Source organism: Peromyscus californicus, unplaced genomic scaffold, assembly GCF_007827085.1.
Source record: "Peromyscus californicus insignis strain IS unplaced genomic scaffold, ASM782708v3 Scaffold_4__1_contigs__length_199733344, whole genome shotgun sequence".
Taxonomy (NCBI): Eukaryota; Metazoa; Chordata; class Mammalia; order Rodentia; family Cricetidae; genus Peromyscus; species Peromyscus californicus.
In genome coordinates this window covers 128,926,899-128,945,643 of record NW_026294562.1, presented here as the reverse complement: position 1 = coordinate 128,945,643, position 18,745 = coordinate 128,926,899, and positions in this window count along the sequence as shown.

The window sequence follows — 18,745 nt, the reverse complement described above, 5'->3', positions numbered from 1 at the left end:
ACTCAATGATGCTCTTCTAACTACTGTTGCTGATGAATCTGTGGTTACAGAAACTACAGCTGAACTCCCCAAACAGCACCATCATCCAGGGACTCCAATCAGTTTTTAGTAGTAAGCTACTGACACTGCATCTCATTTACCCTAGAAGATGCAGCAATCCATGTTAACTGGGATTGACTTGAATTCTGTGTATTGGAAGACACCCAGTATCAACATCTGGCCTCTGCATGCAGGCACACACACACACATGTGGATACACATCCATACACACATATGTGTGAACATGCACATACACATGGTGGGGGAAGGAGAGAGCTCTTACTGCTGGCCTGTCACTTCAAGTTCATTGGGCCAAGAGAACAGAAAGGCAAAAGAAGTTCCTCTGTTGGCTAGGATTCTTGGTTCTGATCTTTTTCTCATTTGGGATGGGAGTTTAGGAGACCATAATTGAATCATAATCAGGAGTGGTTGCTATGTCCTTTATATTTTTGATCCTAATAGAACCTGGATGCAATGTATAATAAGATGAAATAAATGAATGAGAAGGGTGAGAATCTATTGTCTTCCTGATATCAATTTCGATCCACAGAAAACCTGAGTGCTATTGCTACTGTGTGCAAGTAAGAGGAAATTTTGTGGGTACCTGGGTGGCACTGTGGAGCATTAGAAGGCCTTCCTTCCCAACTTTGACAGTAAGTGGGCAAGGAAAACATCCATGGCCTGGGAAGGCCATAGTAAGGATGGTTTTGATCACTCAGAGATTAGTCTGAGTCACTCATAGGGTAAACTATGCCAGAGAGGTGCTGTCAGAGGTGAAGGGTGTCACAGTGGGTAGTACAGAAGGGAGGTGAGAAACACTCCTTGTAGCCCAAGAACAAACACAGGGTGAGATGGTTGTAATTTGTCCCTCTAACCTTTTCCTTGGAAACTTTGCCACAAAGAGACCACCGGAGTTGTACATGGGCTGCTGCTTCAGATGGACTCAACTGATTGCAGCGAATGGTCCAAGCAGCACTGAAAGTGGAGAGTATTCAATGCTAGAGTGCAGCAATCCAAATACTCCAGTTCAAACTGAATCCCGCAGTCCCCCGGCTGCTGAGATGGGCGTTCCATTGACAGCTTAGGTATAAATTCTCCCAGAATTGCTTCCAGTTAACCAGAGCTTGATCAAGCATGAGTCTTCTCCATCTCAAGGGCAGCCTTGACCCAACCACTGATGGCAATGGGATGACAAATACTTACCACTGAAGGATCACTCCAACTTCACAGCCACCACCCACTACCATAGGGCAATACACATAGAGAACACAGTTCTCATATTTATACCAGTTAATTTATACCAGTTAATGTGGTAGAGCTTTGCAAAGTAATGGCTGCCCGTAGTATGGATGGTTTATCATAAAATACATTTTCTTTTCCTTTTTCATTAATGAAAGCATCTATCACTTGATTCATGCCTTTAAGTGGGTGTTCACGTCCTGTGAAGAAATGTTTATAAGATATGCAAATACAAAGCAGGAACAGTGTATGTTCCTGGAAGGAGTTCATGTAGAGACCTCATCAATATCAATTTGTATCTATGCAAGACATTTGCAGTTATAGAAAGAAGAAAGAAGAGGAAGAAGGGCTAAGGAGGAGGATGGAGCATGGCTATAGAGCAGTTGTGTAATACCTTAGGTTTGATAGATAGATAGATAGATAGATAGATAGATAGATAGATAGATAGATAGAAAGAAAGAAAGAAAGAAAGAAAGAAAGAAAGAAAGAAAGAAAGAAAGAAAGAAAGAAAGAAAGAAAAGAGAGGGAGAGAGAGAGGGAGGGAGAGAGGGAGGGAGGGAAGGAGAAGGGAAGGGAGGGGAGGAAAGAAAGAAGGAGGGAAGGGGGGACAAGGAAGAAGACAAGAAGGTATTTGAGAAAAATGGGAATTGAGGAGGGGATACATCAAGAGTCGAAATTTACAGATGCTACTTGTTTTGTCCACCTGACACAAGCCAGGATCATCTGGGAAAAGGAACCCTCAACTAAGAAAATGCCTCCATCAGATTGGCCTGTGGGCAGGTCTGTGGGGTGTTTTTGATTAATGTTTGATGTGGGAGGACCCAGCACACTGTGGGCCATGCAGCACCTGGGCGAGTGGTCCAGGGTGGTATACAAAAGCAAGCAGAGCAAGCCCTGGGGAGCGAGCTAGTAAGCAGAGTACCTGCATGGCCTCTGCTTCAGTTCCTGCCTCTAGAGGCTTTGCGTTCCTGTCCTGACTTCCCTGCATGATGGACTGCAAACCATAACGTTAAACAAACCCTTGCCTCCCCAAGTTACTTTTGGTCATGGGGTTTATCGTAGCAATAGAAAGCAAAATAGGCGTAAGAGGTGTGTCTTTAAAGAAGATCTAATCTAATTCTCCACCAATTTATCCTATTGAGTATCCTGTCACAGGGCACCCTGTGCTCGACCCTCACCAGTCCTTGGATCCCTGGAAAGTTACATGAATAAATATTGAAGTTAATTCTTATACCCACGCGTCTCTATCATCAACCTGTAATAACAAGAAGTGTGTGGCTCCTGCCTTGGACTGTTGAGAGCTACACTCTAAATATAAATCCTCACTGGTTAAGGATGGCTGCTCTATGATTACCAATGGGATACTGGCTGTGGATCTTGACATGCCTGCAAAGATTTGAGCACTAAGATGCTCAAAAAAGCCTAAGGAAAGGCTTAGAGATGGCTTTCCAAGTTTGAAGGAAAAGTCTTATTAGGCTTTGTGTCCCCTCTCCTGCAGAAGGACCTACAAGATTCCATAGCAAAAGATATGGGTGTTGATGTTCCCAGGCCAGGAAACACTGGCTCTGTTCCTTTCCATCTTCTAATGAGTCAGGACAGTGCCATTCAGAGCATCCCTATGGCCTCTCATGCGGCCTTAGAAATATCCCAGTTTTGTAGGATTGATGTTATCACCCTCCCTGCCACCATCCCTCAGCAAAGTATCACTTTTCAATACTGAGAAACTGTCTCTGTGTGGAGTAGCTTACCCTCTGCTCCTCCTTCTTTAGAGACTGGTCCCCCAGCACTAATTACTTACCTCAGTAAACTAGGCACATGAATCGGAGAAGCTGAAGTGGTCGTTTCTACAGCCAGAGGTCAGGCGCTGCTCAACACCAACATGACACGGGCATTCTCAGACAAGAGCAATTTGCTTCCCTCACTTATCAGGGACACAAACAGAGTCGTCACACTGCAGCAAGTCACCTCTTACATCTTTCTTTAAGAATCTACCCCCGAGTGAGGAAAAGCCCTCACACAAACTAGACCCAGCCTTGCAGTCCACCAGTGGCTTTGAAACATGGGCATGCATCAGAAGGCACTAGCAAGTCCCTTATACCCAAACCATGGACTCCTCCTGAGTTCTTGATTCAGAAACTTGGAGCAAGTCCTAAGGATTTGCTTTTCTACTGAGCTTCACAGCATATAACCCAACCAAAGGGCTCACCACTGACTCCATTTAGATGAGGATTTACAAGTCCCTATCTGGATTATATTTAGGATCCAAAGTTATCTCTTAGGGATTTTGGTTTAAATATACCATAACAACAAAATCAACATGAACAAAAGTATGGGAGAGAAGGGGGGATGGAGCAGAGTGTGATGATGGCTTTCTGGTCACATCGCTGATCTACAACAAGCCAGTGGGCCAGATTCAAAAAGATCACTATGGCAAGGGCACTTCAATTAACATGTGCACCAGTTGACGTGGTTGCCAGAATATTTTGGGGTTCTGTAATCTTATCACCCAGGCACTGACAGTCCGGCCATCAAAAGGCTTTTGATTGTTTTCATCTACTCTGAAAACAAAATGCTGGGTCAGATGAGAATTCAATCAATTTGTGAACAGTGTTTACCTCCTTCCCTTGTCATCTCACAGTCAGCCAATTGATTGCATTAAAGATTAATTAATGGGGAAGCTTGGGCACTAACTGCCAAGGAGAAGGATCTTCCATAATTAAAAGTTCAGCAGCAACTTTGGTCCTGGGTACCCAGTCCTTTGGAAAGAAGATGGAAACGCTTTTTAAAAAGCATCCAGGGAGGCTGAAGCTGCAGCCACTGGGCAGCATCTATCAGAGTGGACTTGGGTGACAAGAGGGTAGCTCTCCTTTCCAGGGAAGTCACAGGAGTTCTGGGAGTGCCTTTGATTCAGGTAGAGCAGCAGCAGATATAAATCAGCTCCATTCCGGAACCTTTCCTGCACTGTCCATAACATCTCATTCCCTTCAATAGCTTCTCAGTCTAAAGCCATACTTTGGGAGCTGAGGTTGCTCATTTTCCTTTCAAAAAAAGCAAAGATGAGCCAATTTTATAAAGATAAAAATGCATTATAAAGATAAAAAAAATCATTCCTGAGATGAGGAGAAGGGCCTAGGAAGAGCAGAATGTTCCCCCACCACTGCAAATAGCCCACCCTGGACTTCAGTCCGCAGCCCACCATCCTCTTTCTGCATTCTACCCCTGAAATACTTCCTATGACCTTGAGAAGTGACTTGCCCTTTTCCAACAGATGAGAAAACTGAGCCTAAGCAAAATGACTTACCTGAAGTTCTCCTGTGAGCAAATAGAGGACTAGTATTCTGCATCTAAGATGTTTACTTTTTTGAACGTATTTCCCAAGTCCCACCCATGCCAAGGCCATTTAAGCTACAATATATTTACAGGGCTTGGCAATCGTTTGATGTGTGTAGGTAAATGAGGCATTTGGAATCAGCCTATCAGCTGAAGAACTGTTCAAAACCATCGATGGGAAATCCATTATTGATCTTTTCACTAGACAATAAGGCTGAATGCAGATAGGAATGAGACAGGATGCCTGCCAGGAAACATAACTCATCTATAGGATCCACAGGGCAACTGACTGATCTATTGGCCTCTGCCTGCATGAGGCTCCATACTAGAGATAAAGAATGAGCAAAAGGGTGATACGGGATTTGTTAAGCATGTACAAGGATCGAGATTGAATACTCACTGCCAAACAGGAATAAAACAGCAAGAGTAAGCAAAAAGAGCCCGACCTTTGCCCCTGGTAAGCTAGACTATGGAGAAAGACATGCTCTAATCAAATAACTGCACAGCTTGTGGTGATCACAACAGGCCTACAGAAGAGGGGCACTTGCAACCATCAGCACTGACCGTAAAATGTCTTTGATACTTCGGTTGAGTCAAGAAGTTTTAGAGTAACTGACTATTAAACTAAGAACAAGAAAATAAAAAATAAATCGGGTTTTTTTTTTTAAAAAAAAATGAGGGTTGATAGGACAGATATGCAAAGACCCAGCGGCAAAAATCAGAAGACAAGTTGTAGGAGGGAAGGTGTGGAGTCCAAGGAACTGAGACAAAGCTGTATAGTCTAAAGACAAGGGAGGCTGGGTCAGACTATAGTAGCTCTATGGGGTTCTTTGAGCATGGAGAACCTAGGGAACATTTTAAGCAAAGGCGTAATGAGAAGATGTATTAGTCAATTTTTTTTTTGCATAACAATCTCAAAACCTCAATGTTTCAAAAATGAAATGTTACTTTGCGTGTTTCCATGTCCCCAGGTTAATTGTGGTTCATCTTGTATGATATGTTGAACTACTTGTATTGGGTCTAGAAATGCTACTTGAGTCACAAATCACATAGAGGAGTCCAACTTTAACAGAGAGGACACGAAAAATTTGGGATAATGGTTCCAACTCCCATAGATGGGTAAGACGATCAATGTACAAATTAAAAAGCTGTACTTTGTCGACGGGATAAAGAAACTACTATCAGGGCCTAAGGCAGACAGCCATTACCCCAATGGTGCTGAGATATCCATAACTGATAATGTGGGATAAAAAAAATTGCTGAGCAAGCAGAGGTCATAAACTTGGTCATATGGAATGATATCACTTCAAAGCAACTAGCTACCTAAATAATAAAGTCACATAATAGACATCTTACAGATTAGTAAAGTGACCATAAGTGTCGATTCTAACCAAGGACTGTCTTGAGAACAATAGGAAACAAAAGGAATGTGAGTCACCTTGTAATCTCCATGATCACTACAAGGTGCTTGCTCTTTGGATATTCTGAGCTTTGTCATGTGGGTACCTTCAAGATGCACAATGCTGTAGCTGAAATGTGTGGTATATGAGGCTAATACAAATTGTCTAGATGCTGTTGCTCAAAAATATTCTTCACTGAAAAGCTTTTTAAAAAAATTAACAAGAAACCTACACAATCACAAAGGACAAATGGCATTAATTCAAGCACGGGAGATGACATTTGTTTTGGACCATGAAGGACCAGTGGATGTATTTGGTAAGACAAGATAAAGAATATTTTTTCGGTTGAGGAAAATGCCTCAGCAAATGAAAATGAAGACAACATTATTGATGTAAGAAATGTTATATTATGCTTGGGGAACAGTGAATAGTGTTTCCTGAATTTCATAGCAATTTTTCCATCTGGAAGAATAAATTAATGCTGAATTTACAGTAAATTTATTAGCATATCATAGAATTTTGTTTAGCGTGGACAATTTGTTTCAATAAGGTAAATATTTATGAAGTTGTAGTTCACTGTAGATAAAAGATAAGCACTACTCTAAGTAATATTCAATATAAGAATACAGTGCTGATTAAAAAGGCCATTGGATGCATTACTTGCTAACACTCAGTCTAATTATCAAGGTTACTGAGCCAGCAAAAGATAGCGCTCATCAGTGAAATCCTAGAATTGGAAATGGCTTAGAATGCCTAAGTACCATGCTGGAAAGAGCAGAGTAAACACATCCATTCGGATCAACTGATAACAGCGTCTTTCTCACACAGTCAAATGTTACAGTTGCCATATTTAACTCTCCAGTCCAATTCACGATACGAGTTGGCAGTGGGTCATGAAGAGATAGGCAGCCTGATTCTGTGCCTTGACAAATAGGAATGTTCCAAGGATGCTGACCTCACCAAGGAGAGAAAAAGTTAAGATAATCTTGCACCATAGGTTCAATATGTGAGAAACAAACGCAAAACTTAGTGATTCTGATGAGCTGATGCTGAGAGGTAGAAGAGCAGGTACTAGACACTAAGAAGAAGAAAGAGTGGAGATAACCAGAGTAAAGGTAAAATAATATATACAATTTAGGGCCTAGGAGATGGCTCATTAAGTAAGATTTCTTGCTGGGACTGGAAAATGGCTCAGTGGTTTAGAGTACTTGTTGACTGAGCAGAGGACTTCGCACCCACATAGTGGGTTACAACCGTCCATAACTAAGTTACAAGGGACTCCAACACTCTCTTCTGACCTCCATGGGTATCAGTCATGCACATAGCGCACTTACATACATGCAAGTAAACCATGCAGACACATGCAATAAATGTAAAAAAAAAATGTTAAAAAGAAAAAGAAAAGTACAAGCTTTGCAAGCATAAGAACATGAGTTCAAATCCCCAGCACTCACAGAGAAAAGCTGTGTAACTTTCTGTGGACCTATAGTTCCAGTGATGGGGACAGGAGGATCACTGGGACTTGCTGGTCACTAGCCTCGCTCCAGAGAGACCCTGTTTCAGTGGATTGTGGTGGGATATTATCGAGCAGGACACCTGGCCTCCCACATGCTTGCCTGCCATGCACATGCTCACACAACACAGAATGATGGGGCGGGGGGTCAGAGCGTAGAGGTAGCTCAGTTTCTTCAACAACAGCAAGGACACAGTAAGTAAATACCTGATACTTGTTCATTCCATGAATTGGTGTCGAATCTCACTCAAAAAAGGAAATGCAACTTAAAACAATGATAAGAGTTTAATTTCACACACATCATTAGGTTAGGACAAAATTAGTAATAATAACACAGACAAGCATTGGTGAAGAGTTGACAACAGGAAGTCCCCACCCTAAACTGATGATCGGAAATTGGCACGTTTAAATTGTAAAGCAATTCATAATACGTAGTCATTGCCAATACTTCAACCCAGCATTTCTGTCCATCACTGGTTAGAAGTTCATATGAAGAGATGCAGGAGAGAATTTTAATACAGCAGAATTTGCAATAGTCAAAGAAAAGGCTAAAATACAGTAATTTCTCATTAAGAGCAAAAGCCAAATAAGCAGGAAGTGCTTTATTCATTCATTGCAATATGTGAACTCAAACTGAAACGACTAAAAGGGTGTTTTGCATCCATGTGGTTCTATCTAAAAAAATTATGTTAAATGAACCTTCAAATTAAAATTATTACTTGCACGATACTGCTCACTAAAAATTTTAAATCAAATGAAACAATGGTATATTTTTCATGAATGCATATACATGTAGAGTCAAAAATAGAATTTCCAAAGGGATTGAAAAATCAGAAGCATGGATAGTTCTGGAAAAAGAAGAGAAGGAATTAGTTAATATGAGGACATGAGAATTTAACTGTATCTTTAATGTTTTATTTCTTAAAACAAACCCAAAGGGAGATGAATAGAATAAAGGGACAGATCGAGGTCCTGCATATACCATGACTTAATTACCTGGAGACACTGCAGCCGTGAGGAGAACTCTCTGCTGGATGTCCATAACCAGATGAGGCAAAGTGAAGCACAAGCCCCACTTAGTACTAAACCCAAAAGCCAATGCCTGACAGATTGCAGACACACATGTGAAAACAGAAGCATTACACTGTAAGAGGAAAACTACCATAAGAGAACACATTTATTACCAAAGAGTGAGCAAACATTTCTGGGCAATGATAAAAAGAAAAATCTAATAAAAAGGAAGAAATGAAAAGTTGGACTGAGGATTTATGCTCAGAACAAAATGTTAAAAAGAGAATGAAAAGGTAAACTGAAGAGTAGGAGAGAACTGTTGGAATTGATATGTTTACATATGGTTTCCAGAATATCTATTTCGTTCCTTTATTCTGCTTATCTCTTTTTGGGTTGTTTTTCAGAAATAAAATATTAAAGATTCAGTTAAAATCTCATGTCCTCGTATTAACTAATTCCTTACCTTCCTTCTTCAGAAAGCCATTCTCCCAATATTTGATATGCATATATTAAAATGTGTATATTTGAAAATGGACTCATATCCAGAAAACCTAAAGAATATCAATAGAACATTTCTTTAAGATAAGCATGGGGCTGGAGAGGTGGCTTAGTGACTAAGAGCACAGGCGATTCTTCCAGACAGCCTGGGTTTGATTCTCAGCACCTACATGGTGGCTCACAACTATCTGTAACTCCAGGTGCAGAGAATCCAATGCCTTCTTCTGGTCTCTGCAAGCACCAGGCATGCTGGTGGTGCTCAGACATACATGCAGACAAAACACCCAAATATATAACATACTTTAAAAAAATATATAGGCAAAAAAACCCCAAGAAAATAATTAGAAAAATATCAAGTGGGCAGTAAAAAAAAGAGGAGTTCCAAATGACTAATAAATATATTCTTATATATTCGTTACATATATATTATATATAATGCTCAAATGCATTATATATAATGAAAATCATAAATAATATTGCATCTAAATGTCTAATGCAAAAATGACACTACTGAGCTTCACAGTGTTGCAAGAAAGCAGAAACGTTCACTCTGCTGACAGAGTACAAATTAGTCCAACCACTTTGCAAAAACACCTTAGCAAACTCATTTCAAAATAATTACGCCTCAGAACCCAGAAGTTCCACCACCACAGTTGTGCCCTAAACAGAAATTCACAAGCTTGTCTAGGTAAGGACTTGCACTGGCCATTCACAGCCACTTCGATCCCCAGATGCCTCAACACTAGAATGGCCAACTGTGGTGCTGCGATAGTTAATACTGCACCTGAACTCAGCAGGCTCTAGAGTCCCCAAGAGGCAAACCTCTGAGCACACTTGTGAGGAGTGTCCTCCGCTGGGTTGGCTTAAGTGAGAAGGTCCATCCTAAATATGGACTGGAATCTCATTCTGCACAAAAGTACGAAACAAACCAGCACTCATCTCTTTCTGCTCCCTAACTGAACATACCATGGGACCAATCGTCATGGCTTCTGCAGCAAAATAGAGAACTCCACCATCCAACCATGAGCCCAAATGATCCCTCTCTGTGTAAGCCTTCACTATGCATTTGAGGATCACAATAAGAGAAGTAACCAATACACATACATTCATATGATAGTGGACACCGAGAGATGAGAAGGAACACATTGTTTCTATAGACTGCAACAAATATCACAAAAAGAATGAAGAGAAAAACAAGACAGACACCATATAGTACACACTGGACAATTGCACTTATTCCACTGATCCAAAGAATGAAAACTAATCTTTTGTATTAGAAGTCAAGCCAAGGTGTGGAGAAGAGGTTGGGAGAGAATGGGGCTTGCCTACTATGCTGTGGTCTGAATAAATGTTCTTTCTCTTGGTCATGTCTGAGTTTACGTTGTGAACATTTTCCCACGTTTATTGTATCCACAAAAAGTTTTTTTTTTTAAACAGGTAAACAAAAAAAGACAAAGCCATCCTGGGTGTAGTGGTATATGATTTAATCCCAGCAGGAGGATTGCCTAAAATTCCAGGCCAGCCTGGGTTCCACAGTGAAGTCAAGGTTATCATTGGTTATAAAGTAAGACCTTAGCTTTAAAAAAAATTTTTTTAATGGAGGAGAATATAGACGAGATGTCATGAAAACCCAAAACAGAGAAAGCCCAGCCAGGGATTGTTTGCATTCTCCTGCAGGTTACTTCATGTGCAAACTCTCAATCTGGCTCCATCCCTTGGAGCTCCCAGCAGAGTTTATGCTCAACTTGAGAAATAAAATGTTCTTAAGGTTGACATGCACTTGAAGCAATACTCAATACTTTTATTTGATGCAGGCAAAGTCTGTGAGTTCAAAGGTCCTTTCATGTTCTGTGCTGATGGAGGCCTGTGGCTCTTTCTATTGACACTGAAATGTGGCCTTGACTTTATCTCTCTTAGGAGACTTTCAACTGCTCAGAGACAAAATGGGAAACTGCACATTGTATGGTTAAAGCCGTCCTTGAGATGTACATAAAAAGCTGAATCTCTACCCAGAATTCCTCATCAAAGCTGACAGCCTGCTACAGGGTCTTACCTGTGTGTTGATTTATGCAAAGCACTAAAGTTCTTATTGAAACTCCTTTTTCTCTTTGCAAAGGACCCCGGAGGACTTTGTCAGTCCTCTAGGTTTACACAAGCACAATTTAAGAACTACTTCGACAAGCCAGGCAGTGTTGGTTAGATGGCTGCATGAATTCACTGCTTCAGCAAACATCTCCTGAATGCCCATGTAGCGGGGGTATTCACAGTAGATATCCCAGTGTCATGTGCTTCATGCTGGAGCACAAGCATGTGAACCCAAGTCCCTGGCTTCTATGCATACCATTGCCAAGCCCACAGCCTTAGGTCTTTCTCATTCCTGTGAAATCCAGGACATATTCTTTGTTGTTGTTGTTGTTTGGTTTTTATCAGGTGAAGGTAGATGTATTAAGAGAGCGGAAGGGGGTCCCAGGGAAGATTGACTGGGGTCATATTCCTATGCTGCCTAAAGATGCTCATGGGTAGAATCCCCATCTAGTTGGCAACTGGATCAAGATTTGGACAGAATAGGAACCAGAAGATGTGGTAAGCAACATTTTGATCATTTTTTTTTCTCTCACATGGGGAGACTGGAGAAAAGAAAATGTTTCTGTAACTTCCATCACCCCTGCAATGAAGATCAGATCCCAAGCGGAAGAGAAGAGGAGTGGGGTCCATTCAAAGGAAGGACGAAGAGCAAAGGAGCCATAATGAATGCCCATTCTCAGTCTTTCAGCAAGAGGATGCATTTTCCAACCCACAGTCAGTTTCAGTGTGACATTCTCACTTACACCAGATAATTAGAAAGGCAAGAATACACTGGGAAAAACAGAAACAATGTCACCTTGAAGGACTTTCTGCCACAAACAGCTCTTTAATACACTTGACAAGTGGTAACACATTGATGAACAAATTTGTCTCACATAAATTTTCTATTAAATTAAGGCAAAAGTTCCCTCCCTGTAATTTGTGTCCTCATTCTGAATTATGCCTTTGAATGAAACCTATCACAAGTTTAATCCTCTTCACTTAGACAGTTCTTCAAGGACGTAAAAACCACAACTATATCAGCCTCTTTCCAACTACTTCTCGTCAGAATTAAACCCCTGCCCCCATGATTACTTTTAATTCTCTAGTTATTATAGTATTTTAAAAGCCAGTTAAGTGATAAGACAACCTTTACTTTTAGCTTATAAAAATCGACATTTATAATAAAGTAATTTTAAAATCCAAGCAAACATAAATATTATCTTTAAAAATCGCCACCAGGCATGTATGTGATTCACATATATGTGCTCAGGTGCACACACATTGTGTATGTCTGAAGTACTTTTCTATCCACAACAGATATAGAATTTGCATGTTTTAAGACAGGTCCATATCATACTTCCTCAGAAAACCATTCAGCATAAAATGAACGTTTTTGTTTGTTTGTTTGTTTGTTTATTGTTATTTTGTTTTGTTTTACCAAGTGACAGATTGAAAAAAAAACATAGATCTGGGGAAAGATGAAACACCTTCATCTTTTCCTATTATAAACAAGACTAAATGCCCTGGAAATTATTACCTAGGCAAGTGTATAAGAGCTCTGAAAGATGGCTAGAGAGCCTGTGACCCAAAGAATGGTCATGGGGTGACTTTACTGAACTGTCTACTGCCTCACACACTGGTCTCTGGAGAGACCTAAATTCCAAAACACCATCAAAACCCAAAATAGCAAAAGGAAGCGAGAAGTCTCTACCTTCTCTGGTTAAAGGACTGGGAAGTCCGGGGAATCCCAGCCCTTTGCAACAAGAGGTGATGTTTGTGTTAGAGGTTGAGAAAAGAATTCGACAGCCTTACTCACCTGTAAATTCTTCTAGCTACAATAATGCAAGATATGCCCACTTACACAAAAGAGGCACCAACGTTGAGGGAGTAACCAACTACTTTCTGATTGGATTTAAAGCCCACTCCACAATTGTTAACTAGGGCAAAAGCACCTGACTGGCTAGGCCATAGGCCCTAGCCTATGAGAGAGAACCTAGTACTTGTTAAATGGACATGCGAATGAACTGCCCCTGTTTTTATCTTTATACACGTAGATTGACATGCTCTCCTCACAGAAGCTTCATTTTGCAGTAGATGGAAATAAAAGTAGTCCAAGATAAAGAAAATTTAGCAGAATTTATTACTAGCATGCCTACCTTTGAAGAATGGCTAATAGAAATCCTAACAAAAAGATAATCGTAACAGATGCTACAACATTCATAGAGGAAAAACATTACAGGTTTCAAAAGTAAATTTGCCTTACGATCTTCTCATTCAGATTTTATATTACTTATATTAAAACAATGTGGGGTATGTGGTCAATATATCTAAGTTCTTAGGACAATTATATTTGTTAAATGGAGATGATAAAGCTCTAAATAGAAGTACAGTTTCTACACCTGAAATGGTAAAAACGTCAATACTCATGAGTGGTACTAAATTACTGTGTATATGAATGCATATGTATATGCATATATATGATTCTAGGTCAATTTCCAATACAGTTGTGTAACCTAATACACTTAAAAGTATAAGGAACTCAAAGTAAATGTCTAAATTTTTTTTCAAGTATCCCAAACAGGGAGACAAGAAGAAGTATTAGAAAAAGAGGAAAGAGAACACAAACAGTAAATGGCAGGCATAAGCGCTAATGTATCTACAATTGCTTTGTTTTTTTAAATTTAGTACATTTATTTCTTGGTGGTGGGAGTAGTAGTGGTGGTGTGTGTGTGTGTGTGTGTGTGTGTGGTGTGTGTGGTGTGTGTGGTGTGGGGTGTGGGGGGGGGGGTGTGTGGGGTGTGTGTGTGTGTGTGTGTGTGGTGTGTGTGGTGTGGGGTGTGTGTGGGGTGTGTGTGTGTGTGTGTGTGTGTGTGTGTGTGTGTGTGTGTGTGTGTGTGTTTGGTGTGTATACACTCGCATATGCATAGCCCACCTGTGGAGGTGAGAATACAGTTTGTAGGAGTTGATTCTATTCTTCCACCATGTAAGTCCTGAGGATTGAACTCAGGCTGTTAGGTTCAGCAGCAAGCGTTCTACCCGCCAGGCCCTCTTACCAGCCCTCCATAAGTACTCTAAAGAGAAATGCTCTTCCAGTTTAAAAAAAAAAAAAACATGAGTTCTGAAAACAATAGCCTGATTAGTTCCCTGGTGATCCTGCACGAAGGTCTGAATAAAGTAATAATTGCATGTCCAGTCACCTCTGTGGGGCAGGGGTATTAGGAAACATGAGATGTGGTAACATAGCCACTTTTGTGAAATACTATGGACAGAAGACAGTTATTATTAATAACTATGGCTGATGCTATAAGAACATACAGTGGTAGTTAATGAACTATACAATTCATTAACTCTGAAGTGCTTCATCTCTTTACCTAATTTGCATATAGATGAGTTGGTATGTCCACAGAGCTTTTAAAACCACTGTGAAAAAGTATTTGAGCAACCTAACACGGAGGAAGGGTTAACTCTGAATCCTGGTTTTAGAGGTTTGACTTCAAGGCATCAGGGAGGGTGTGGCAGAGTCAAGCAGCTCACCTCATGAAAGCCAGGAAGCAGAGAGAGAGTGTGTCTGTGTTAGCTGCCTTCCTCCTGGTCATCCTTTCTTTCCCTTCCAGGCCTCATATTTAAGAGAGACAGCCTCGCCTTGGTTCACCCTTTCTGTAAATTATCTCATAAACACACCCAAAGAAGCCCTTTAGGAATCTTCTGGGTACTTCTCACTCCAACTTGTCAATCAAAGTGAACCATCGCAGTCAGTGACAACTGTTTACAAACATTAATATCATATAAACATTGGCATATTTTATCAGTCTCTTAGCAAAAGTGTAAATTATGGCTGTTATTGTTATTGTTATTATTTACAAGTAAAGCTTGAAGAAATCAAAGTTGAAATTGAGCTTTTTCAGGTTATACTGCCAGAAAATTAAAAGGCTGAACCCCAATGCCAGGTATTCTGACCCCAAATGCCATAATTTTTGTACTTCATCATGTCCTTCCATAAGAGTTCCCAGGAATGTGGTTATTCACTCGATTCCTCCAAAGACTCACAGGCCTGAGAAATCTAAGGATACAGAGCTTGTGTCAAACGTAGATCTCTCAAGGGTAACAGGCCAGGGGAGAACAAAATGTTACAACTTCGGGGGAAAATACTCTTAGCATCCTAACTTCAACAGAGACTGTTCACTGGCCTTTAAGAGAGGACATGTGATCATTTAATATGCTCTTGCTTAGTATCTAATACACATAAATAGCTGTGTGTGGCACTGCATAGAACTGCAGAGTCCTTTCCCCCATAAGAAATCTGACAGTATGAAAAAAAATGCACAACCCCTAGTCATAGCAAGTCAGGCAAGAAGACTCATTGAGAGCTTAGTCACTGTAAGATTAGGTTTTTGTTTTTGTTTTTTTTTTACAGATGTCCTTGACTTTCACAACGGTAGGAATTGCTAGTGAAATTTGGGGTCTGAAATTAGGCACTTCAGAATCAGAGAAAATATCATGGTCCTCTTTGCCTAGAGCCTTGGTGGGCAGAAACAGTGACTACGAACCAGCAAAGGTGGAGCCTGCGAAGCTGATTTTGGAAAGCTGGTGCCTGCGGGCAGCCTGGCCTCTGAATATGTCATTACACATGTAGTTCTGAGCTTGTGTTCACATCTGGTCAATGTGTGTGGCATTCAGAAAGAAGGCCTAATGTAGAGCGAGGATAAGCTGGGACCTGGACATCTCAGCATCCATTCTGCTTAGTACATGTTACCAGGTGAAGATACTTGGAAAATAATAGCCACCCTGCTCCCTCAACCTCCTTAATCCAATATGTAGCTTTCTTCTGCCCATCTCTAAATCAGAACAAAAATGTAAGGAGTGTCAAGAAGATGTAGATGGTCTTCGAGTGTAATCATGTTGACAATACAATCAGACAAAGCTCGGGCAACAGTCGAGGTCAAAACAGCACACAACATTGAGAAGTAAAGGACAGAAAGGCATGACTCCAGAGGCAAGTCTGATACAAATGCTCAGAGTCCAGAATGGTTGTCTATTTTATTCAAACACTTAACTCTACAGGGAGTTACATTGGCTCTAGAGAAAAACAGGAGGGGTTGAATTTTCCTCAGCATTTAGTATAAGCTTGTTACTTAATTTCTATGAGACTCAATTTCCTGAGCTGTAAATGTCTCTGAGAATCATGTAAATAACATGAGAAATGATCATGCCAAAACTCCTTGGATATAACACACCAACAGATTCTGCCCACCATTTTTCCCCATCCTGTGCCCACATAACAACTCCTGCACCACTGTGAACACATAAAATCTTGTTAAATGTTTGTGATGATATATTGTGTACCCTAATAAATTTGCCTAAAGATCACAGAACAGAACAAGCCACTAGACTAAATATAGGGGCCAGGCAGTGGCAGCACACCTTTAATTCTAGCAGTTGAGAGGCAGAGATCCGTCTGGGTCTCTGTGAGTTCAAAGCCACCCTAAACTACATGAGATGGACTCAGTCTAGGAGAGAAACAGAATGAGGCAGTGGTGGCACACACCTATAATCCCAATACTTGGGAGTCACAAGCCTTTAATCCCAGCACTAGGAAAGTTGAGACAAGAAATGATATCTGTGGGCAGAGAAAGGTATATAAGGCGTGAGGAAACAAGAACCAAAGCCTTTCAGCTGAGGAAAGTTTTTCAGGCTGAGGAGTCCTAGAGGTAAGAGGTGGCTTGTTCCTTTGTCTCTCTGATCTCCAGACAAATTTATTAGGGTACACAATATATCACCACAAATGTTTAAAAAAAACAACTCATGAATAAAACATGTGTGATTATTTGAATGAGAATGACTCTCATAGGCTCATCTATTTGAATGCATGATCTCCAGTCAGTGCACTGTTTGGGAAGGACTAGGAGATGTGGCTGTGTTGGAAAAGATGTGTCACTAGAGGTGGGTTTTGAGGTTTCAAAAAGCCCATGCCATTCTCAGCTAACTCTCTGCCTCATGTTTGTGGATCAAGACGAAGTTCTCAGCTACTGCTTCAACACGATGCCCACCTGGTCTCATGCTCCCTCCATAATGGTCATGGACTCACCCTCTATAACTGTAAGCCTCCACTATACTCTTTGTTCTGTAAGTCATCTTGGTCATGGTGTTTTGTCATAGCAATTGAAAAACAACTAGGACATCATCTATCCTGAATTTATTTTTTAAATTGAATACATCATATCTTAAAAGCATCTCACCACTCCTTTTCTAATGTAGCAGAGAAAATAAAGCCTTTTATAGGCACCAGGTTTGTCAAATATGTATGAGTATAAGGACTAGACTCGGGGAGATAACTCTATCAGTAAAATGCTCATCTTGCAAGAAATGAGAACCCTAGTTCAGTTCCCCAAACCCATGTAAAAATCAGGGTGGTGTTGTCAAACCCTTGTAATCCTGGGATGGGAAGGATTACTGGTCTAATTCCTGGGTTCAAGGTTAATGAGAGGCCCTGCTGTAAAATGGATGGACAGCATTCCTAAGGAAACCAGACAAGGCTGTCACTCTTCTCTACATACACATACATGAACACCCACATACGCACACGCGTACTCAGAAAATAGAAGTCAAATATTTACTTGAAACGCTTTTGTTGAGCGATGATCTCCCCCATTTCTTTTTCCATGACCCCTTCGTTCACCGCTGAGGTTTGCATTTGTACTTTGAGCCCCTGGGAACTTGCCTCAACCGGGACTTGAGCTATTCAAGATGTCTGGGAGAAGAGATTTCCAAGTGTAGGTGCACATAATCAGGATCAGGTGGGTTGTCCCCTTTATTCGCCCCCTTTTCCATCTGCTCGGTTCCTTGCTTGTCATCTATCATGCTAGGTAATTGATTCCAGATTGGAGTCATTCTCTCCTGCATCTCCCCCTCTGGAGGCTGAAATGGAGAGGCTAGCTCATACTTTATGTCCCCCCCCCTTCACTCCATTTTATATCATGACCACCATATTCCCCTGAGATAAGCAGACTGTAATAATAAAGGTTTTTTTTTTAAGATGGGAATCAGACTTGAGACTGAGAAGGGAAATATTAGCACGTGTGCATCAAACCCTTCGGAGAATATTGCATCGTCTCATTCAGCCAAGTAGACGGAATTGATGAAGGGACTGCAACGGGCCAGGTTTCTCCTGCAATAGATATAGATCCAGAATGACATATTATGGATGGGCAGACTGATCCACAAGCTAGTGCAAAACAAGGATTTGCAAGGGCAGTTGTATGGCTGCAGAGCTGATGCTCACTGAGCACATGAGCATCACAGGTTTGGTGTGATCGAAGAAATGGGATGCATGAAGCACTGGGGAGAAAAGATGAGTATGGAGAATATCCCAATGCTCACATCTTATATTTCTTCACATCAAAGACTGAAATCATACATTCTCCGTGTATGCAACAGAATTTTCAAGGAATCATAAAACAATCATTGTAAATTTTTTCAAACTATAATTTTCTATGTCAATACAAAACATTATAATTATTTACTAATTATTGAAACTAGTATTGGATCATTAGTACTTAATAGATTTGGGGGTGGTAGATCTATTAATACGATGTCAGTGAGTCATGTTTAAATAGCTTGAGTCTAGCAGTTATTAGACTAAAGTCACACT